We start from the raw sequence: 25,442 nt of genomic DNA, 5'->3' as shown, positions 1-25,442 counted from the left end.
TTAGCCCTATTGGTTATATTGGTAATATGAGTATTCCAATTGAGTTTCGAATCCAGGGTTACCCCTAGATACTTAACCTCATTGGTTCTTTCCAGTACCTCTCCAAATAATTTCAGCTCACTCAGTCCAGTAAGCTTCCTCTTATTTGTAAAGGCTACCAGTTTAGTTTTAGAAGGGTTCACGAAGAGGTTCTCTTTCAGACACCAGTTCTCTATGTAGTGAAGGGCATATCGCATCTGATAAGCAACAGTGCTGGGAAATTTTCCCCTAGTTACTATCACGATATCATCTGCGAAACCGTGGACCCAGATTCCTTGGGCGCTTAGCCCATGAATCAGATCATCGACAACTATGTTCCATAATGACGGTGACAATACACCGCCTTGAGGGCATCCCTTAGTTGCCCTCAGATTTATGGTATCTTTATGCGTATCTGTGGATATTATTCTGCTCTGAAGCATCTGAATAATCCACTTGCATGTTGTGTTGTTGATTTTCTTCCTCACCAGTGCGCTTTGTATAGACTCGATTGAGGTATTATCAAATGCAAATGCACGATTGAGGTATTATCTTCTCCATGTCGACATCCAAACTCTAGATCACAGGGTAGACGCATCTCACGTCCAAATAGGACTGTTGCTGTGTATAGTACTGTCCCAGTATCCCTGGTGATTGAACATCATTTTTGTCAAATACTTGCTAGCTTGTAACGAAATAGCGATTGACTACCCCAGCTAATTGAAACAATATTCGAAAATATTACCCCAACTAACCAAGATAGCCATCGTTACACCCTTAGCTTAGCTCAGTCACTCAGGTGTGTGTTCGTCTTGTCCTAACCTCAGATATGAACTATGAAAATTGGAATGGAAGCAAACAAAACAATAATTTTAACTAATCATGTTTATTGTTCATAAAGATATAATAAATAAAATGACTTAGTAAATTGCATTAACAAATGTATTTAAATTCTTGCCAAAAACTAACAATTCTGGATTATACTTATGGCTTTTGGTAGCTGATGGTATCTTCTTGATGTCGTATGGTACTGCTGCTGGTTCTGCAACGGGCTCTGGGGTTGTAGGTGTTGTATTCCACCAGGCCTACGGATGTTGGTCGTTGCAGTCTTGGTTATGTGGTTGCAGCCCTGATGACATGGTCCTCGTTGTTGTATCGCCGGCGATTTGAGGGTTGTTGAAACTCCCGGAGGGAGAAAAGTGGTTTCTTTCCAAAAAAACTATAAAATAGAGACACATATCAATCATCAAGAAGAAAAACCAACGTGTGCCATCTGCCGTTCTAATCGTCAGAAAGAGTAGCAGATGACAAGAATAAATCAAATGAAATTTAGATGAGAATAGTTAAAATTCTGATTACTAAACGTGCATACATGTAAATTAAAAGATAATTATATTTGAAACTAAAATATCAGAACACATGGTCTGACATTGGAAGTTAGGTTAGATAAAAAAAAAACATTAGAAAAACTGTTAGACGGAGAAATATAATTACAATATATTATTCTTACCCCAAGAGGAAGATGATTTGTTGAAATGAAGAATGATTTAAATTTGGAATTACATGCCTTTTTAAGGATTAATTTTTCCCTTCCAGTGTATGTCAGGGAGTAGGGGGTCAAGTCGATGAAGTGACACTGTCATTGAAAACGACGTTTAAAATGACAACCAAGTACTATGAAGTAGCGGCATGTTCCGTATTGAAAATACAGATACTTACGGAGTAAGAATGTATACGAGGTACGTTCAGTATGTTCAGATGATGATTTAAATAAAAAGAGATATAGTAAATAAAAGAGGATAATAAAAGAGGATAATAAAAGAGAGCGCCAACCGATTTTTAAAGGGGAAAATGGGTAAACCAATTAGAAGAAGATAATGATTAATGAAATATTAAAGAAAATAAGATAAAATAATTATTTAAAAATAAAATATCAAAGATGTGACGTTTGTAACGTTACACACTCCTCTCACCCATCAAAAAATTTTGAACACACGTGAGAAATTTTTCTCACAGAAAACAGGAATGTTACACACTCCCTCCACTCATCAGAAAAATTTCGAACACAGGTGAGAAATTTGTCTCAAGGAAAACAAGAAATCAAAGTTCTAACCAGAAATAAATATATGCAGTAGTAATCGTTCAAAACAAATCAAAAATAAATACTGATAATAAAGTAATCATTAAGTCAATGTATATAGTTAATTTAAATTATTAATCATAAAAAATTTTAAAGTACCAAAATAATTTTCAGATGTTACTCTGGGGAAAATAAAAATATTACCCAATGAATTGTAGTATTCATCACACTATAAAATATTTATTATAAATAAATGACATCAGAGAATATCTATCTCTGGATAAAAAAAATAAATGTACTTTAAAAAGGTATGAAATTAATTCAAAATTATAAAGACATGTAGTATAAAGTGTAAGTAATAATCAAATTTAACTAATAATCCAAAAGTAAGTAAGTAACCATAGTCAAATAATGTAGACATATTAAAAATGAATTGCATTGCAAATATTCTGGTATTTATATAAAATAAAAGGCATATAACCAAATTTAAGTAAATATAAGGGATATCACATCCTATATAAAATAAATAAATAGCTATTAAGGTACTAACAACAACTGAATCTCGAACAAAATAACAAGTACTCGGATAACAAGTACCTAAAGTAAGGTAATAATATAATAATCAATATGATAAGGTGAGTAAAAGCATATTAGTAGATAAAGATAACATAAGTATAATATGATAAAAAGAAATGCAAGTGCAACTATAGATAAACCATTAAAAAAATAAGTACCAACTATATGGAAAGCCAAATAAGACAAGGTTCTACACTTGAAAAAACTGCATAAAACCAGTCCTAAAAGACTTAACCAATAAGTTAATAAAGAGAGAGAGAGAGATAATGATACATAATGCAAATGCTACTTCCATCAAATGCATACCAGGGATCTACACTAAAGAACAAAATATATGTATAAAAATGCATAAATATGATTTGCAAAGATGGAAAATAACAAATGCTAGTAGCTAAACTACAATCATACTTCAAAGCGCCACAATTCTACACCAGATTTCTAAAAGTAGATATGCATAGAATTGTTTGAACTCCAAAAGAAAAAATTTATAAAAGACATCATCCTAAAAATAATATACAGCATTAAACTGTATATCAACAGTCATTAAGACCAAAAAAACGGAACTCAGACTCAATAGATCTGGCCCAACCCTATGGATAACTTATATGTACCCTAGGAAAAAAAAACAGTAGGTGTCTATGCAGCTATATATAAGCCATACACAACTTATAAGTGCCGGATGAGGCTTTCGTGCTAATCTGTATCAAAAATCAGTACAACACCCAAAATAAAATAATAAAACAATAATATATAGATAAATAGGGCATTGTTAAATAAAAAAAGATGTTAAATATAATGTTTATCATAATTAATATAAGTGCAATAATGCAAAAAATTGAAAAATGTAAAATATCATGCTTTACGAACAAAAATTTATTTTTTGAGATCCAACACAAGAAGAAGAAAAAGAATGATTTAAATTAATATTCTGAATACGTAAAGAAGAAGAATAAGAATAAAATACCTTAATGAAAGAAAAGAACTTGAAAATTGTCCTAGTCTTTACTATACAAGTAAAGTAGTATATACCATCCGAACAGAAAGTTCGACGGAAACAACAAAATTTTTGGTAGTTGTACAAAATTGGTAATAAATATATGAAAACAACTAGGAAATATAAGAATAAGTAAAAAGTAATTGAAAATAAGTAATAAAACAAGATTTAAATGCACTTTAGAGTACACAGAAGTACCTATGAAAAGAACGTAGAAGAAATAGTACATATAAAAAGTGCAGAAAATATGACAATAAATGGAAAAATTCTCTTGGGTTTTGGAAAGTTACAATAAAATAAGAAAGTAATTAAAGAAGAACTACCAAAAAAAAACTGGTTAAATTGAAAAAAACAGGAAAATGCCATGTGGACATTACTATCAAGGTCCTAACATAAAAATTAACCAAAAAAAAGTAGGTAAAAAGTTCCAAATGTTAAATATACCAATATTTGCAACTGTAAATGTATTTTAAATCAATTATGCTGAAATATATAATTAAATTGTTGAAACTGGTAATACTTTTTGACCCATAACATGTGAAAATATATAAAAATTAGTCAAAAAGGTAGTCAAAAAGTACCAAAATAGATAATATATATAGATTTACTGCAAAAATTGAATATAAAAGTGAAATGTATGAAAATAGTATTTATTAATGCTTGTTGTCTGCTACCAAACCACACACTCACAGCTCGATTCTTCGGATAAGACAAGTGCGTTGGTGCGCCAGTGTAACGAATAAGCGCACATGAGAAACGTTGCGGCGCCAGTGTAACAAAAATGAACTTCTGTTGGAGTGATATACTCCAACAGAAGTAATGAAAAAAAAAAAATGAAAAGACTAGGTAATAAAAATGAAGAGCGAGTGGGACTGTGTAAAGAAAAGAGTGAAGTGACTTCTACGTTGAGAAGCCGAAGTAAGAAAACAAAAAAAAAATACTACTTAGGTGCAGTAGCACTGAAGAAAGGGGAATTAGAAGGGATAGAAGTAGAAGTGGGAAGAGACAGAGGCAAACTGAATAGAGTTGGCTAGCTATAGATGCAAGAGAGCAACTTGACACTTAAGGATGGATACGGCTCGTTTGCATGCCTGTCGAAGAACAGTAGCTCTATATAGATAGTAATGATGACTAAAAGACGAAATAATAAAATAAGAATAATGTACTGAAAATGAATGGAGATGAATAATGACTAAAAACGAACAAAATAAATAAAACTAACTAATCATGGGCGCCATGAAAATGATCTTCGATCATTTTCCCAGGTATCTTATACTGCTGTCGAATAATAAATATATCAAACCTGTAATAATGAACATAAAGGAGTTATAAAATAATTGATATACAAAATAAATACATATTTATTAAAAATAACTACTAGATTTTTGACAATCTCTGAGTTACACAAAGTGTATATCATGTGACTCTAAAATGACCTAAGTTATACAAGAAGCTATATATATTTTAAAGATAACAACAATAATGTTATCTGTTACAAACTTAAATACCTCTTACATATATATAGGGTACAAAATTACATAAGTCTTCTACCAAATGGTTATAGTACGCCTGCTACGCACAACTGTCATTGGACCCAATCGATCATAGATGTTCGTATTCTCGCTACTACTAGGTTTTGGTTGGGAGGTCTAAAACCTGCCTTGTACGTCAGTGTAATGGAACTGATTTTGATTTATGATTTTTTGTACATATTATTATATACATACGATATCGACTTCATTTTTTATATATATTTATATATCTATATATTATATTATTCATATTATAATTTATTATTCAGAACTTTTTCCTTTGAGTAACAGGGTAGGATCGTGATTCCTGAAAGTTACTTAAATCCTTTGGTGGGGTATGTGAGATCGGGCCCCACGTTGGGCGCCAGTGTAACGAAATAGCGATTGACTACCCCAGCTAATTGAAACAATATTCGAAAATATTACCCCAACTAACCAAGATAGCCATCGTTACACCCTTAGCTTAGCTCAGTCACTCAGGTGTGTGTTCGTCTTGTCCTAACCTCAGATATGAACTATGAAAATTGGAATGGAAGCAAACAAAACAATAATTTTAACTAATCATGTTTATTGTTCATAAAGATATAATAAATAAAATGACTTAGTAAATTGCATTAACAAATGTATTTAAATTCTTGCCAAAAACTAACAATTCTGGATTATACTTATGGCTTTTGGTAGCTGATGGTATCTTCTTGATGTCGTATGGTACTGCTGCTGGTTCTGCAACGGGCTCTGGGGTTGTAGGTGTTGTATTCCACCAGGCCTACGGATGTTGGTCGTTGCAGTCTTGGTTATGTGGTTGCAGCCCTGATGACATGGTCCTCGTTGTTGTATCGCCGGCGATTTGAGGGTTGTTGAAACTCCCGGAGGGAGAAAAGTGGTTTCTTTCCAAAAAAACTATAAAATAGAGACACATATCAATCATCAAGAAGAAAAACCAACGTGTGCCATCTGCCGTTCTAATCGTCAGAAAGAGTAGCAGATGACAAGAATAAATCAAATGAAATTTAGATGAGAATAGTTAAAATTCTGATTACTAAACGTGCATACATGTAAATTAAAAGATAATTATATTTGAAACTAAAATATCAGAACACATGGTCTGACATTGGAAGTTAGGTTAGATAAAAAAAAAACATTAGAAAAACTGTTAGACGGAGAAATATAATTACAATATATTATTCTCACCCCAAGAGGAAGATGATTTGTTGAAATGAAAAATGATTTAAATTTGGAATTACATGCCTTTTTAAGGATTAATTTTTCCCTTCCAGTGTATGTCAGGGAGTAGGGGGTCAAGTCGATGAAGTGACACTGTCATTGAAAACGACGTTTAAAATGACAACCAAGTACTATGAAGTAGCGGCATGTTCCGTATTGAAAATACAGATACTTACGGAGTAAGAATGTATACGAGGTACGTTCAGTATGTTCAGATGATGATTTAAATAAAAAGAGATATAGTAAATAAAAGAGGATAATAAAAGAGGATAATAAAAGAGAGCGCCAACCGATTTTTAAAGGGGAAAATGGGTAAACCAATTAGAAGAAGATAATGATTAATGAAATATTAAAGAAAATAAGATAAAATAATTATTTAAAAATAAAATATCAAAGATGTGACGTTTGTAACGTTACAAGCTGTCTTATTCATTCGGTGTACAATTCCATCCAATTGCGGGTGATAGGCTGTAGTTCTTACCTTCTTCATGTTTAGTCTATCACAGAATCCCTGGATTAGTTTGCTCTCGAAGTTCCTTCCTTGGTCACTATGGATCTCCAGAGGTACTCCAAATTGGCTTATGTACTCTTTGATCAACACATATGCAAGAGTGGCGGTCTTCTGGTCTGGAATTGCGTAGATCTCCAAGATCTCTTAAGAACATGTACTTGCATCCATTTGAACTTGCTGGGAGTAGCCTGGAAATATCCAAAGCTATTCTTTCAAATGGACTTCCAACATTGTACTGACTCAGAAGCATTTGTTTGCAGGTAAGGTCCATTACTCGTAGTACTGGTAGTACATTTCCTACACCAGTCCTTTATGTTGTCAGAACTATTCATCCAATAAAACCGTTCTTGAATTTTTCAAAGGGTTTCTTTTGTACCGAAATGCCCTCCTGATGGAGAGTCGTGAAACTCACGAGGTACTTCGGCTATTCTGTTCTTTGGAATCAGTAACTGTGTTCGCTTAACTGAACCATCAGTATTTTCCAGTACTGATATAAGCAAGCTGTCTTAAATGAAAAAGGAGCCCAACCAAGACGGTCGACGGTTTTCTTTCCATTTTCGAATTTTCTATGAAATTGCATTTTCCTCCTGTTTTGTTTCTGATTCTGTTTTGTTTGTCAAACACTCTGCTGCGTAAGGCCTTCTAAAAGGAGAATCAGCATTCCTGTGGCTATCTCCGGCCCGATACTCAATTTTGAAATCGTATTCTTGAAGTCGTTCAATCCACCTGGTTATCTGACCCCCAGAATTCTTAAACTGCATTAACCACTTAACTGCGGTGTGGTCAGTTCGGATTAAAAACTTTCTGCCATAGAGGTATTGATAGAAGCGTCTTACTGATTTCAGTACTGCCAGAAGTTCTTCTTCTTCTCGTAACACTACAACCCGAGGTGGGTCTTGGCTGACTGCACAACTCGCTTCCATCTCGAACGGTCGTTCATGATAGTTGGGTCAGTGAGCAGCCCCATTGTTCTTAAATCTGATCATATATTGTCTCTCCATCGCATTCGTGGGCGTTCCAAGATCCTTCATCCTTTGGGGGCTTCCGCCCAGATTAACCTCGCAAAGCAGTTATTAGGGAGTATATGGACATGACCAGTCCATCATAGAATTGATTTCTGATTCATTGATTAATGAGAATTAATTTCTTGGACCACGTCGCGTCGCTCGCCCTATATGTACATCTGCTTAACCTCAGCATTTGTTCTCATTTGGTATTGGTTACTATTAGGGCCGTGATAAGGTTCAGAGATTATCTGAGGATTTTTTTCTCAAAACATTTAAGTTTTCTTTCAATTGCTTTTATCAGAGTCTATGTCTCACACCCATACATGAGCACCGGTCTCATCACTGTCTTATATATTCTCATCTTTGATGTTCGTGTTAGGCTCGTAGAGATTTAATACTATTGTGGAGGCTATACATACATCTGTTTGCTCCCTGAATTCTCCCTTTAATCTTTTCCATGATATCGTTATCTGCAGTGACTTTTGCTCCGAGATATTTAAAAATTCTGCACTCTGTCACAGTTAGAAGTTCTCGAAGATGGAAATAATCAAGTAAGATTAGTTGCTACCAAAAGGACGTTTAGAGACGACGTCTTCGGGCCAGTAACCCTAATTGGGAGTTTACGTTGCCATGTAGTGAATTATCATTCTATAATATTATCAGCAGCCATGTAATCTAATGCCAATTTAATAACCTTTAATGGGGTTTGACCCATATTATATTTAGTGGCTTTATACATGTGTACCTAGTAGCAGCACTGAAAGTGGACTATTTATTCCGAAAATGTTATATGACTTAGTACGAAAGGGTAAATAAATATTCCTTTTATAAAGGAGTTTTTAATACAAATTTTTGTTATTGTTAAAACTTAATACGTAATCTGTTAAATCCTCAATAAGGTGACAATGTATATTTGCTATTTTTTTGTAAGTCGCCGATTGTCAGCATGACAGATAAATAATTCAATTTTGTTACGTACACCATCGTAAAGCGTTTTGTATTTTAAAAGAAAATAAATGTAGTACAGTGAGATAAGTTGTACAGTTTATTAGAACCACGATAGTTACAGTCCACACACATATTTATACATATTTTTTTGCCCTTCGAGCCGGATATTTTGAAAATCAATTGCAACGATCTACTGAAGAAGAAGTCATAAGCGAAGCTTATAGTAGCAGTCAGTGGCCCAGTCAAGTAGTGAACTATTTTAGAGAAATTATTACACAAAGAGGTGATATTCAATCTACAAACGAACTGGTCAACCAAAAATTACAGTTCAGGAACGCTATTAAATTTATGATATCACGTGGACATCCTTTTAAACTATTTTCTGATCATATTACTGTAATTAAGGGCTTGTAGTTTTACATTATTTTCATTAACACCTTTTTACAACCTTAAAACGACTATTTTGAAGTCATTTAGAATATTTCTTTTTAAATATTTGTCAAATTGACATTTCGTTACCAGTTCTAGTTACTTAGAACTTGGAACTGATTTCATTTAACGTTGGTGTACATTTCTAGGCCAATATTGCATTTTTTCTAATATTTGAAAAACTGATACAATTTATAAGTAAAATACAATTATTTTTGATGAAATAATTTGTCCATATACCACTGCATAATAATTAAACTTGGGATATTACTTCCATTACAATATAAGTTTAATTTTAACAGGTCTATTTATACCTGTTTTCAATCAATTGCCAATTTACCATTTCCATATTACTTCTGTAACAATAAAAATACAATTATTGTCATAGGTCTATTTATACCATTGTCAAACCATTGCTAGATTACAATTATCTGCACAAGCATATCGTAAGCTATTAGATGAAACAGCAACTCATTTGGTAGCTTTAAAGTATCTCAAATTAACCCCAGAAAAAATTTCTGATATGTACCTATTTAATCTATTTAGTCTCATCTAAGTTAGATTCTAATTTGCAAAAAAAGTGGGAAAAATTTGAACCCAAAACTGACTTACCAACATTAGAAGAGTTTTTGAGTTTCTCTACAAAAAGGTAGATGCATTAGAAAACTGGCAGAAAAATCAAACAAAAGCTCAATAGTCTAACTCAAGCTATGTATCTAATAAAAAACAATTCAAACAAAGATATCCAGTTAACTGTAACTTAGCTGTAAATTCATTAATATGTAACTTTTGTAAAGGAGAACATACAGTATATACTTGTAGAAACTTTTTAGATCTTTCACCACATGATAGATTCGATCATGTTAAAAAATTAAAACTATGTACGAATTATTTGTGAATAGGCCATTTCAAAGATCAGTGTAGACTAGGTAATTGTAAAAAATGTTCAAAAAAGCATAGTACATTGCTTCACATTGATTCTCAAATTAAATCAACAATCAATGCAGAGCCATCTACTAGTCAAACAAAACTAGTTAAAAGTAGGATTCCAGTTACACAAGTTTTACTGCCTACTGTAACATTTCAAGTTAAGGATAAATGCAACAATTTTCATAAAGCTAGAGCAATTTTAGACAGTGGTGAACAATCAAATTTAATCACTGAGCATTTTTGTCAAAAATTCATATTCCATTGGTCAATACACGTATTCCAATTATCGGTATTAACCAATCTGAAAACATTATTCATAAAAAATGCAGCATCAATGTAATTTCAAACAATAAACAATTTTCTACAATTTTAAACTGTCTAGTAGTACCAAGTATTAGCAGCGCTACTCCATCATATGTCTTAAACAATTCTCTGTGGAATATTCCTGAAAATATTGAATTATCAGATCCATCTTTCTATGAGCCAGGATGCATAGATATACTAATTGGAGCTAGTGAATTTTGGACTTTGCTATCAGAAGGCCAAATAAAATTAGGTAAAAACCAATTTTACAAAATACAAAGCTAGGTTGGACAGTATCAGGCTTAGCACCAATATTAAAACCCATTTCAAGTCAACACATTTTCAATTTTTCTGTTATTGAAAGTTTAGATGAGCAATTAAAAAGGTTTTGGGAATTAGAAGAAATTCCTGAAAGTAACATTTTATCAAAAAATGATATTGAATGTGAACAATTATTCTTAAATAATACATCTAGAGCTCTTAATGGACAATTCATTGTTAAATTGCCATTTAAATATCCTCCAGAAATATTAGGCAATGCTTTTGATACTGCAGTAAAACGCTTATATTCTCTTGAAAAAGACTCGCAACCAATCCAAGTTAAAATACTTATACACTTATACAAGCAATTTATTGATGAATATCAAGAACTTGGTCATTTATTCAATGTTACAAGTACTATTGATACACAATTACAAACCTATTACTCCCTCATCATAGTGTATACAAAGAATCCAGTCTCACTACTAAACTAAGAGTAGTTTTCGATGGAAGCTGTAAAACTACTAGTGGTTTGTCTCTTAATGATATACAATATGTGGGTCCTAAGATCCAAAATAATATATTTCCTATTTTAATCAGATTCAGACAATACATTTACGCAGTTTCAGCAGATGTCAGCAAAATGTATAGACAAATTCAAATGCACCCTGAACATCAACCACTTCAAAGAATTATCTGGAGAGATGAACCAGAGAGAGAACTTCAGGTTTTGCAGTTAAATACAGTCACATATGGCACTGCGGCTGCTCCATATCGAGCCATACGATGTTTAAATCAGTTAGGTATTGATCATTCAACTTGCTCACTTGCTTCCAAAACTATTTTAAAGGATTTCTATGTAGACGATCTATTAACTGGTGCCAATGACCTTCAAACACTTAAACTCTTGTGTTAACAAATTTCCTCTATTTTAAATTCGGGCCATTTTCAACTTCGAAAGTTGATTTCTAATTCACAGTCTTTGTTAAATGAACTTGCAGACAACAATGTCTCCAACTCAATTCTCATGTTAGGAGAAAATGAATCATCTAAAACTTTAGGCATTCAGTGGCTTAGCCAACCAGATTCGTTAACCTTCCGTATTGAACCCATTAAACCTTCACACCATGCTACAAAAAGAACAATTCTATCTTATATTTCCAAAATTTATGATCCATTAGGATTGCTTAGTCCATGTATTATAATAGCAAAAATTATGATTCAAGAGTTATGGTCTAAAAAATTGCTATGGGATGAACATATTCCTAAAAACTTGTGGAAAACTTGGCATGAATTTTATTTTCAATTACAAAACCTTAACAAGTTGCAAATTCCCAGAAATATGAACCCAATTAATTTCAAGATAATAGAGCTGCACTGTTTTTGTGATGCTTCACAAAATGCATATGCAACATGCATATATATGTTAGAAGTATTAGCATGTCTCAACAATTTCAGACACATCTCCTATGCTCAAAATTTAAGGTTTCTCCTATTAAACCAATTACTATACCTAGACTTGAACTATCTGCTGCACTTCTTGGAGCAAAATTATCTGAACAAGTCAATACAGCCATGTCTAATACTATTCCTACTATTTACTGGAGCGATTCTCAAGTGGTATTGGCTTGGCTCAAATTAGAACCTGTGCGATTACAACAATTCGTAGCCAATAGGGTTCATAAAATTCAACAACTTACTTCCATAAACAATTGGAGTTATATATATATAGTAAACAAAATCCCGCTGATCTTGCATCTAGAGGATTTTCACCTAAAGATCTTACTAATTCATTATTATGGTGGAATGGTCCACATTTCCTAAACAAATCTCATGATAATTGGTCATCACATGAAATATCAATTAATGAATTACCAGAAGTTAAAGCTAATAACAATATCCTGCTTACACACAATGAGAAAACTGCAAGAGAGCAATTTTTACTATTTACAAAGTTTTCATGTATAAGAGTAACTGCATATATACCTAATTAGATTTTTTCAATAGTCAGTGTAAACTACAAAATATTTCTATAGATAAAGAAACTCTTAATGCAAGTGAACTCAATAGTGCTACAATGAAACCTATTAAATCAGCCCAAATCGAATCATTTCATAATGTTATTCACATTCTAAATACCAATAAAAAATTACCAAAGGATCATAAAATAAAACTTTAAAAGGGTAAACCCTGTAGTTGGCTGTATACCTTTGTTAAGACAACGTAGAATGAAGTAAACACTTCTGTTGTATATAGGTATATTATAAATTTATTAAAAAATTTTTTTAAAATTCATCCACAAGGGAGTGGTTGTACAAAACGTTTTCGGTCAAACTGACCATCCTCAGTGTAAACCGGGAAATAAGTGAACCACTTAGATAGAAATGCAAAAGGGTGAAATTTTGACAGTTAAAAAAAAAGAAAATGTGGTTACTTACGTCCAGTGTACAAGTAATTGAAACTAGCCACTTGAATAGGTGTAAAACCTCAAAATAACATTATTGCTACATTATGAGCTGTATAGTAATCGACAATAAGTCGATGTATTAAGATTAAAAATGTATCACATGTGGATGTATGTCATCCTTGCTCGGAATTAGCACAAGGTTGTGATCAGGTGAGAGGTTAACAACCAACTGATTAGACAGATTGGTGCCTGAAAGTTCATGACAAGATGTCAAAGAAGATAGGTGGATTTCTCAAATGTCAACCGAAAAATTTTTGACAATGTGCATTAATATTTAACTTAATTATTCAATTGTGAATATGCAACTATTAAATTTGTTTGATATGAATTCTAAATTGTAAATAAAGGTTAATAAGCTATAATAATATATTCATTAGTGCACCGTAAACAAAAGCAAAATTCTACTCATATGCTGTGACGTCATAGACTGTTTGTCTACTGTATAGGACTGATAATAATTATATTAATTTGAGCAAAGTTATAATGAATGAATATTATTGAAAATTATATAGAAAATTTTTAAAATTTTTTTATCAAAATATGATATTTTAATAGAGTAGCAGCTGTAGAATTGGAAGAAATGCCAATAGGGAATGGTCGGTTGCATATGTTTCAGGGAACCAACGAATATAATGAGAAAATACCAATCTATAGATCTGTAATGTGAATTATTGGAGGTATTAAAGGAAATGATATTAAAAGAGGGAAGTGGAATTGAAAAAATGTATGTACATATCTTAATCAAGAAATCTTCTCTAAAAATATTTTGTTATGACTGAATGTAAAAAGTTTGTCCCATATAGAACTATTGAAAATCTAAATTTAGAAAAATTATTAAAAAAGGTGATAAGGTAAGTTGCCTATGTTCAGTGGACAAATAAATGAAATATAATTACTGTTTTGAAATTAAATTGTGTGAATTGTTAAATGGATAAAGACTGATATTAAATTAGGAAAACTGCGCTGAAAGAAATGTACATGTTTTGATCAAAGAAGAAAATTAATTTTGATTGTAAGCTCTAAATGTAAAAAGAATATGTCACATATTAAACTATTGAAATTCTAGATTGAATATTGTATTGACCAAAGTTGGTATAAAGTAAATTTATTAAATGTTGATAGCTGAGATTTATTTTTTAATTTGAATCTAAATGAAAAATAGAGTGAATCAATTAAAATGTTGGAAATTCAACAAAATTTTTGGTTATTGTCTATATTAGAATGTCATATCCGAAAAGATCAAGGGTTCCATGGTGTGATTTTGATATAATGAGAAAATGATTTTGTTAAGTGAAAATAATTAAAGAATGAGATGGAAGAGATAGAGTCTTGACAGGAGCACAGAGTGAAAAAAACTGGAAGATACTAAAAGAATATTTGATTAGGTATAATGTTTGGGTTTTTTGTTTATTTTGGGTTTGTAGTGGTATGTATAGGAAAGAAGGCCAATGTGAAGGTGAATAAAAATATAGAATTATGGAAATAATTGTCTATGAATGGGGGTGAAATCACGGTTAAGAGAAAGTTGACGGTTAACACAGTTTGGACTTGTCCTTGCGTCCCTGACAATCTCTAAATCCTCATATAGGTCTAAACGAAGGGTATTCTTATCTTGGATGTTATGAATCAAAGTCACACCATCTGGGATGTTAAGGTGGTGTTTGTTGACTTTGAGATGGTGAGAGAAAGCTGATGTATTGTCACGTTTAGTGTGCTCTGCTGCTCTAGTAGATAGTGATCTATAGGTTCTTCCTACATAAGAGGCATCACAATCGGAACAAGATAATCTGTAAACACCACTACGATTCATAAAGTTGATTGGATCTTTAGTGTTAGATAATGTTTTGTTGAGAGTGTTATTGACTTTAAATGATATGTGGACATTGTCCGAAGAACAGAGAATGTGTTTGATCTTCTCAGATATGACAGAATTATGAAAAGGTAGGGACCTATAGATTGGTGTGATGACTGGGTTTGAATTGTAAGCTAGTTGCTGAAGACGATTGGATTCTCTTTTCCGGATGAGCTTGTCGATTATATTAGGGTTGTAATCATTGTTGACTGCTATTTGTTTGATTATATTAAGTTCCTTGTTAAATTCAGCTGTAGATAGAGGTAGTGTATGTAGTCTATGGATGAAACTCCTAAAAGCAGAATATTTATGAGACAGTGGGTGGTTGGATGAAGAATGGATAACATGATCAGTTTGAGTAGGCTTGCGGTAAATACCAAAGTTGAACTGGTTGTTGAGTCTGGTAATGGAAAGGTCTAAAAAATTAATGGCATTAGATGATTCTAGTTCCATAGTAAATTTGATATTGGGATGGATTTGATTGATTTTGAATAAAAGGTGATTAGCTGAGTCTTGCTGACCATCCACAAAAACGAGACAATCATCTACGTAACGGAACCAATGTAGAACTTCAGGATTTTTCATGATATAATTGGATTCTAAATGATCCATAAAAACATCAGCTAGAAAGGGGGATAAGCAACTACCCATTGCTAAACCATCTGGTTGTTTATAGAAATTATTGTTAAAAATAAAGAAATCTTGTGATAGACAAATTTGTAGAATATCTATTATCGAAGAAATGATATGGGGTTGAATAACCTTATTGATTAGGAGAGTTTTTACCAGACTAATTGTTTCATTTTTGGGTACTGAAGTAAATAGGTTGCTAACATCAAAAGAAAGCATAGTAATGTTTGGATTCAGATTGATGAGTTGAAGTTTTTCAACCAATTGGTAAGTGTTAGAAACTGAAAATTGAGGAGTGAAGTTAATTAAGTTTTTTATTGTTTTTAATAGAAATTTAGATAAGATAGAAACTGGAGTATTAATGAAGCTAATGAAGCAACGCCCCGTTGTTAGCTTCATTAATACTCCAGTTTCTATCTTATCTAAATTTCTATTAAAAACAATAAAAAACTTAATTAACTTCACTCCTCAATTTTCAGTTTCTAACACTTACCAATTGGTTGAAAAACTTCAACTCATCAATCTGAATCCAAACATTACTATGCTTTCTTTTGATGTTAGCAACCTATTTACTTCAGTACCCAAAAATGAAACAATTAGTCTGGTAAAAACTCTCCTAATCAATAAGGTTATTCAACCCCATATCATTTCTTCGATAATAGATATTCTACAAATTTGTCTATCACAAGATTTCTTTATTTTTAACAATAATTTCTATAAACAACCAGATGGTTTAGCAATGGGTAGTTGCTTATCCCCCTTTCTAGCTGATGTTTTTATGGATCATTTAGAATCCAATTATATCATGAAAAATCCTGAAGTTCTACATTGGTTCCGTTACGTAGATGATTGTCTCGTTTTTGTGGATGGTCAGCAAGACTCAGCTAATCACCTTTTATTCAAAATCAATCAAATCCATCCCAATATCAAATTTACTATGGAACTAGAATCATCTAATGCCATTAATTTTTTAGACCTTTCCATTACCAGACTCAACAACCAGTTCAACTTTGGTATTTACCGCAAGCCTACTCAAACTGATCATGTTATCCATTCTTCATCCAACCACCCACTGTCTCATAAATATTCTGCTTTTAGGAGTTTCATCCATAGACTACATACACTACCTCTATCTACAGCTGAATTTAACAAGGAACTTAATATAATCAAACAAATAGCAGTCAACAATGATTACAACCCTAATATAATCGACAAGCTCATCCGGAAAAGAGAATCCAATCGTCTTCAGCAACTAGCTTACAATTCAAACCCAGTCATCACACCAATCTATAGGTCCCTACCTTTTCATAATTCTGTCATATCTGAGAAGATCAAACACATTCTCTGTTCTTCGGACAATGTCCACATATCATTTAAAGTCAATAACACTCTCAACAAAACATTATCTAACACTAAAGATCCAATCAACTTTATGAATCGTAGTGGTGTTTACAGATTATCTTGTTCCGATTGTGATGCCTCTTATGTAGGAAGAACCTATAGATCACTATCTACTAGAGCAGCAGAGCACACTAAACGTGACAATACATCAGCTTTCTCTCACCATCTCAAAGTCAACAAACACCACCTTAACATCCCAGATGGTGTGACTTTGATTCATAACATCCAAGATAAGAATACCCTTCGTTTAGACCTATATGAGGATTTAGAGATTGTCAGGGACGCAAGGACAAGTCCAAACTGTGTTAACCGTCAACTTTCTCTTAACCGTGATTTCACCCCCATTCATAGACAATTATTTCCATAATTCTATATTTTTATTCACCTTCACATTGGCCTTCTTTCCTATACATACCACTACAAACCCAAAATAAACAAAAAACCCAAACATTATACCTAATCAAATATTCTTTTAGTATCTTCCAGTTTTTTTCACTCTGTGCTCCTGTCAAGACTCTATCTCTTCCATCTCATTCTTTAATTATTTTCACTTAACAAAATCATTTTCTCATTATATCAAAATCACACCATGGAACCCTTGATCTTTTCGGATATGACATTCTAATATAGACAATAACCAAAAATTTTGTTGAATTTCCAACATTTTAATTGATTCACTCTATTTTTCATTTAGATTCAAATTAAAAAATAAATCTCAGCTATCAACATTTAATAAATTTACTTTATACCAACTTTGGTCAATACAATATTCAATCTAGAATTTCAATAGTTTAATATGTGACATATTCTTTTTACATTTAGAGCTTACAATCAAAATTAATTTTCTTCTTTGATCAAAACATGTACATTTCTTTCAGCGCAGTTTTCCTAATTTAATATCAGTCTTTATCCATTTAACAATTCACACAATTTAATTTCAAAACAGTAATTATATTTCATTTATTTGTCCACTGAACATAGGCAACTTACCTTATCACCTTTTTTAATAATTTTTCTAAATTTAGATTTTCAATAGTTCTATATGGGACAAACTTTTTACATTCAGTCATAACAAAATATTTTTAGAGAAGATTTCTTGATTAAGATATGTACATACATTTTTTCAATTCCACTTCCCTCTTTTAATATCATTTCCTTTAATACCTCCAATAATTCACATTACAGATCTATAGATTGGTATTTTCTCATTATATTCGTTGGTTCCCTGAAACATATGCAACCGACCATTCCCTATTGGCATTTCTTCCAATTCTACAGCTGCTACTCTATTAAAATATCATATTTTGATAAAAAAATTTTAAAAATTTTCTATATAATTTTCAATAATATTCATTCATTATAACTTTGCTCAAATTAATATAATTATTATCAGTCCTATACAGTAGACAAACAGTCTATGACGTCACAGCATATGAGTAGAATTTTGCTTTTGTTTACGGTGCACTAATGAATATATTATTATAGCTTATTAACCTTTATTTACAATTTAGAATTCATATCAAACAAATTTAATAGTTGCATATTCACAATTGAATAATTAAGTTAAATATTAATGCACATTGTCAAAAATTTTTCGGTTGACATTTGAGAAATCCACCTATCTTCTTTGACATCTTGTCATGAACTTTCAGGCACCAATCTGTCTAATCAGTTGGTTGTTAACCTCTCACCTGATCACAACCTTGTGCTAATTCCGAGCAAGGATGACATACATCCACATGTGATACATTTTTAATCTTAATACATCGACTTATTGTCGATTACTATACAGCTCATAATGTAGCAATAATGTTATTTTGAGGTTTTACACCTATTCAAGTGGCTAGTTTCAATTACTTGTACACTGGACGTAAGTAACCACATTTTCTTTTTTTTTTAACTGTCAAAATTTCACCCTTTTGCATTTCTATCTAAGTGGTTCACTTATTTCCAGGTTTACACTGAGGATGGTCAGTTTGACCGAAAACGTTTTGTACAACCACTCCCTTGTGGATGAATTTTAAAAAAAATTTTTAATAAATTTATAATATACCTATATACAACAGAAGTGTTTACTTCATTCTACGTTGATCATAAAATACGTTCGTTGCCACCTTTTATTGATGAGGTTGGTGTCTTGCGTGTAGGAGGCAGGTTACGTTTTACTTCGTTTAACTTTGACATAAAACATCCAATATTATTATGTTCAAAGCATCCATTATCACACCTCATAATTAAACACAAACAAAATACACTCTTCACAATCACTTTTGTCTTCTATTAGACAAAAATATTGGATAATAGGAGCAAAACATCTAGCTAAAAAGGTTATAAAAGACTGTATGATATGATTTAAGGCAAAGCCTACTCTCTGTACAGCACCCATGTCTAACCTACCTGACAAACGTGTTTTGCAATAATTTCCCTTTCAGCATAGTGGTATAGATTATGCTGACCCATTTTCAATAGCAGATAGAAACGGAAGAGGTAAACTAGTTACCAAATGCTATATATGTGTTTTTGTATGTTTTTCAACCAAGTCGAGTGAAAATTTTGTGGCATGTTTACGTAGATTTATTTCAGGACGAGGTATGCCTTCAAATATATACTCAGCTAATGGTACTACTTTTATAGGTGCCTATACATTGAACTTAAGTAATTAGGTCAATTTTTACAACAACATCAAGGTGTTGTTTTAGATTTTGCAGCAAATCAGGGTTTAATCTGGCATTTCATACCTCCATACTCTCCCAATTTTGGTGGCCTATGGAAGGCTGCTGTCAAAAGTACAAAATTTTTTTTAAAAGAATTTTGAAAGATGCAATATTGACATATGAAGAGTTTAATACACTATTAATTCAAATTGAAGGAATATTAAATTGCAGACCTTTATTTGCATTATCCAATGATCCTCATGGCCTAAATCCTCTAACTCCTTCATATTTTCTTATTGGACGGATCATCACAGACCCTCCTGAAGCTGATTTTCAAGAAGTTCCATGTAACCGACTATCTAGACTTCAATTTGCGCAACAACTGAAGCAATAATTCTGGAATCGGTTTTCAACAGACTATGTCACTCAACTACACAAGCAGTATAAATGGAACGAACCTGCATCTCCAATAATGGTGGACAGTCTTGTCCTCATCAAGAATACCCAGTTACCGTCTTTCCGATGGAACTTTGGACGAGTGTTAAAATTTTTTCCTGGAAAAGACAATATCTCTAGGGTAGCGGAAGTTCGGACGTCCAATGGTGTTTTAAAACGATCTATTAGAGACCTCTGTTTACTACCATTACAGGACTTACATGTGTAGTGTAGTTAATTTTGTTCTGTTATATATTACATTAATATTATTATTATTTGAAGATTCCCTTCAACGTGTAGGCTATGTTAAAACTTAATACGTAATCTGTTAAATCCTCAATAAGGTGACAATGTATATTTGATATTTTGTTATATACTTTATGTTATATGCTATTATGTTATATGCTATTTATACTTGTTATATGCTATTATGTTATATTGAAATAATTCAATTTTGTTACGTACACCATCGTAACGCATTTTGTATTTTAAAAGAAAATAAATGTATAGTATCTTTACTACAAAAGCGATATTACGTAGGTCAAAATTTTTGACGTAAGAGAACTGTCAAAACATAAGAATGTGATTTTTCATTATTGCCATGTTTATAATAAACATGGCAATAATAAAAATTCACATTCTAATGTTTTGACAGTTTTCTTACGTCAAAAATTTTGACCTACGTAATATCGCTTTTGTAGTAAAAATACTATAGTACAGTGAACATAAGTTGTACAGTTTATTAGAACCACGATAGTTACAGTCCACACACCTATTTATACAGTGGTATTATATCGTATAGCCGACTATAGAAAATTAATTTTTTCCTTGTAGTCATAGTTATATATATTATAGTACTACAGTAGAACGTCGCGTCGATAATCCGGACGTCAAAAATCCGGACCGTCAATAATCCGGATTTGTATCTAGCAAAAATATCTGATTCTTTTAAAATGAATTAAGAACTTAGCTTCGAAAAAACGAACATCTATCGTAGTTCAAAAAGCTTTTACACATTTTTCTTAAGTTCAAATAGTGTCTGATGTTTTTACTGTACACATGTTGCTATAAATAAATTACAATACAGTGTTTGAACATAAAACAATGTTTTGATTAATTTCACCTCTAGACACTTTAGGCGAGCGGCAGCAATCCTTAAATTACGTTATACCGACCACGAAAATCAACTTTAAGGTGAATGACCAGTTTTGGTGGGTCTTTATGTTTTCGAGGTCGTTGAATCTGAATATGAAGTTTATTTTTTATCTAGAATTGGTGTAACATGTTCAAAAATCAAATTTTATGCAAAAATGCGAAAAATCAATTTTGATGATTTTTCATATTTACCTCGCTGTATCTTTGGTGGCTGTAAACATTTACTCTTGAAAATTTTACTGCGTCATCTCTGAAGTATTTAGATAACAACGAGCTTTGTACAAAATGTTTATACAAATTAAAAGAGGAGTTGTTAATTTTTAAACATTTTGTCGTCAGATTTCGTTAGTTTCAGTTTTACTTAAAAATGTTAAGTGACAAACTTTTTGGCTTATAATTTGAACCAACACAGCAATAAAACATAATTCATGATGAAGTTTTCTAGAAAATTTCAAGTCAAAATATGCAATAGGAAAAAAGTTATGTTACTTTATAGACGAGCGGCACACCACAAAAAACGCTTATTTCTCAAGATACTGTGTGACGTGATGACCACGGTGTGGTGAATGGCTAATTTTGGTCATAATTTATGTTTTTGATTGTGTTGAAAACGAAACTTAGGTTTATTTTAAATGTTACATTGGCAAAATCGTAATTTTGATCTTAAATTTTCCATAATTTTTTTGAAAACTCAATACTTTTTGAATTATTCGTGGTTGAAAATTGAAATTTTCATTGAAAAACGACACCTTTTCGGATGGTTTTTTGCGAATACCTTAAAAATTATACGAAACATTTTTGTAGCCTATAAAAAAACAAAGAGATTCGTTCCTTCATAAATCTTCTAGTTATAACACAAATAGAGATATGGTAGGTGAAAAAAGTGTTTTTTTTTTGTTCATGCTCAAATCGGTGTATTCAACTTGAAATAACAGAGAAACGGTCGTTTTAAGGTGTATAATGGTACCAATACATTTTGCAGTGCTTGAAAATACCTTTAAACTGAACAATATTAAATAATGTCGATTACTATCTGTATTTTTCAATTTATTAATTTCCATTGATTCTAAAAGTGATAGCTTAAGGCCTTTATTTTGAATATGTAGAATTTGAAACTCTTCATTGAAAGAATGATTATGATCTAGAAGGTGAAGTGCGTATGTAGAAGTGTCTGTTTTTCTATTGTTGAAAGCCCTTTTGTGTTCTGCTATCCGTTTGTCAAAAGTTCTGCCAGTTTGACCGATGTAAGTTTTCGGACAGTCACCACAAGTTAGTTTGTACACACCACTCTGTAGTTGCTTTCTCTTTCGGCTTTTATTGTTTTCACCTTCACCTTCTAGATCATAATCATTCTTTCAATGAAGAGTTTCAAACTCTACATATTCAAAATAAAGGCGTTAAGCTATCACTTTTAGAATCAATGGAAATTAATTAATTGAAAAATACAGATATAATTCTGAATGACCAACTCGAGACAAACAGCTCCCCACTCCTCAACCTCTTCAGTTAAAGACTTAAAAAGGCAAACACATTGTAAAATATATCACTTGAGAAAGGCACTTTGCCGAAACAGCTGTAGTAATAACATAGTTGTAATAAATTTTGTGGAAGTATAGAAAAAAACGTTTTTCAGTGTTTTATTGTGAGATAAAATGAACTTCCATCAAGTAACGGTCGAATCCATCAATTAATGTCGATTACGTTCAAACTAAGCGAGATATACTGAAAAAAAAATGAGAAATATAATATTTTTAACCCCCCATGCGCCGCCATAATTTAAATGCATCGTTTTCCTTCTACAATAACTTTTATTATAGTGTTATTTCTATGTTCAAAAAGTTGGATGGGTTTATAATGAATGTTTAAAAAACAATAAGATCAAATTATATAGCGCATTTTTAAATTTTTTTTCTACATGTAACACAAAAATGATAAGAGATACGAAAAAACAGTACAAAAATGCAGGGTTTTCTCAGATAACAATAATTTTGTTGTTTCTTTCATTATAGTATCTCTGTATCATTTTTGAGTTACATGGAGAAAAGGATAAATTTTAAGAAACTTTAAAAATGCGCTTTATAATTTGATCCTATTTTATTTTCAAAAACCATTTTAAATTCCTTTTTGAACTTTTTTAACGTAGAAATAACACTATAATAAAAGATATTGTGGAAGGAAAACGATGCATTTAAATTCTGGTGGATGAGGGGTTAAATATACCTCTCACTTTTTCTTAAAATACATTGGTTATCAATTTTTTTGCAGCATATTTCGCTTAGTTTGAATGTTATCGGTATTTGCTATTGCTTGTTTTAAAGGTCTTTTAAAGCAGTACAAAAGGTATTGGTAGCATTATATACCTAAAGCCGACCGTTTCTCTGTTATTTCTAGTCGAATACACTGATTTGGGCATGCACCAAAAAACAAACTCTTTTCACCTACCATATCTCTTTTTGTATTACAACTAGAAGATTTACAAAGGAACGAATTTCTTTGTTTTTTTATAAGCTACAAAAATGTTTTATATAGTTTTTTGGTTAGTATTCGCAAAAAACCGTTCGAAATGGTGTTGTGTTTCAATGAAAATGGACAATTTTCATCCTGGAATAACTCAAAAAGTATTGAGTTTTCAAAAAAATTGTAGAACAGATTTTGCTTAGAATTAGGTTCTCTAGCTATTTCCGTGGTTATTTTAACCAAAAAATTGTCCACCCCGAGAAGGGGGTGAAACCGCCCCCAAGATAAAAGCGCTCTAGTATATAGGGTAGACTTTGAATTAGGAGATAAGTAGAGGCTATTACCAAATTTCATTAAAATCCATGCAGTAGGATAGAATTCGGAGGTAATATCCTGTGTTGCTCTAATTGACTGGGTATTGTAGATTTTTAAATTATTCTATTATCGTTTAAGAAAGTCTTATCATAAACTGATTTTATTATTTATTTTATCGGTTTTTTAGATAACACGATCAAACCAATATACCCCGTACGTAGAAATGGTTTTTTCTGCCATTTTAATATTTTTGACAGGCTCTGAAATTGGTCATCAACTACAAATTGAAGTAAGAGTTACACAAATATTCTATGCAATATAATTGTGTGTTATAAATATACACTCACCGGCACAAATTTTTTGATTTTGTCCGTCTCCGTCTCCCAACATTTTTGATTAAGTTTGACAATATATAGCTTTTTTATTTGTACTCCGATTTTCAAGATTCTTGCATCAGTTTGTAGGTACATGTATTGGTGTCGTTTGTTATTACTCCGGTAACAAAATTTTTTTGCTTAGATGGCATTATACGGGACTGAATGGAAGAGTTGTATTTTCTCCTAACTTTAAAAAAATCTGTGGAAAAATTGGACGGCTGATTTTGTTTCAAACTCCTTCTGTATTATCCTGGAGGTATCACTAAAGTTTTGATTTTTGAATTATCCGAATATCTCTTTTCTTGTAAGACCTGTAAATAAAAATAATGCTTTGAAGGTTGAAAACAAAACAAAATTAACAACAAAACAAAACAATTGAATAGCGGGTATGTCCACCTCTTGCAGCAACGACTGCTCGCAATCTGTTTGGCATCGAATAAATATGTGTTATACTTGCCTGTGGAATAGTCCGATATTCCTCTATTAGGGCCATAACTGTACCAAATTTTCTGGAGGCCTAGGATGACAGCGAATAGCTTTTTTAATTGATTTCATAAATGATCAATAGGACTGAGATCTGGGCTGCATGCGGGCCATTCTAATCTTTTTTATTTACAAAAACTGGTACAGCTCTTACAAGAAAAGAGATATTCGGATAATTCAAAAAACAAAATTTTAGTGATTCCTCCGGAATAATATGACAGGAGGACTATGAAACAGCTCTTCCATTTTTCCACAGAATTTTTTAAAATTAGGAGAGAATACAACTCTTTCATTCACCCCTATATAATGCCATGCAAGCAAAATTTTTGTATTATCGGAATAATACCAAACGATACCAATACATGTACCTACAAACTGGTGCAAGAATCTTGAAAATCGGAGA

The 25,442-nt window shown here is 31.9% G+C and overlaps 1 long non-coding RNA gene across 1 annotated transcript; it reads right to left on the bottom strand.

Annotated features, from left to right (window-relative positions):
• Positions 1–942: 942 nt before the first annotated feature.
• LOC126880340 (uncharacterized) lies at positions 943–6,938 on the bottom strand. The gene is made up of 2 exons (XR_007696573.1): positions 6,102–6,938; positions 943–1,237 (listed from the first exon to the last, which is right to left on the bottom strand). It is a non-coding gene; the product is annotated as an uncharacterized LOC126880340 (long non-coding RNA).
• Positions 6,939–25,442: the final 18,504 nt, after the last annotated feature.

Source organism: Diabrotica virgifera, chromosome 2 (genome assembly GCF_917563875.1).
Source record: "Diabrotica virgifera virgifera chromosome 2, PGI_DIABVI_V3a".
Lineage (NCBI taxonomy): Eukaryota > Metazoa > Arthropoda > Insecta > Coleoptera > Chrysomelidae > Diabrotica > Diabrotica virgifera.
Note: the sequence above shows the minus strand (reverse complement) of the source record. Positions and strands in the feature narration are given on the sequence as shown.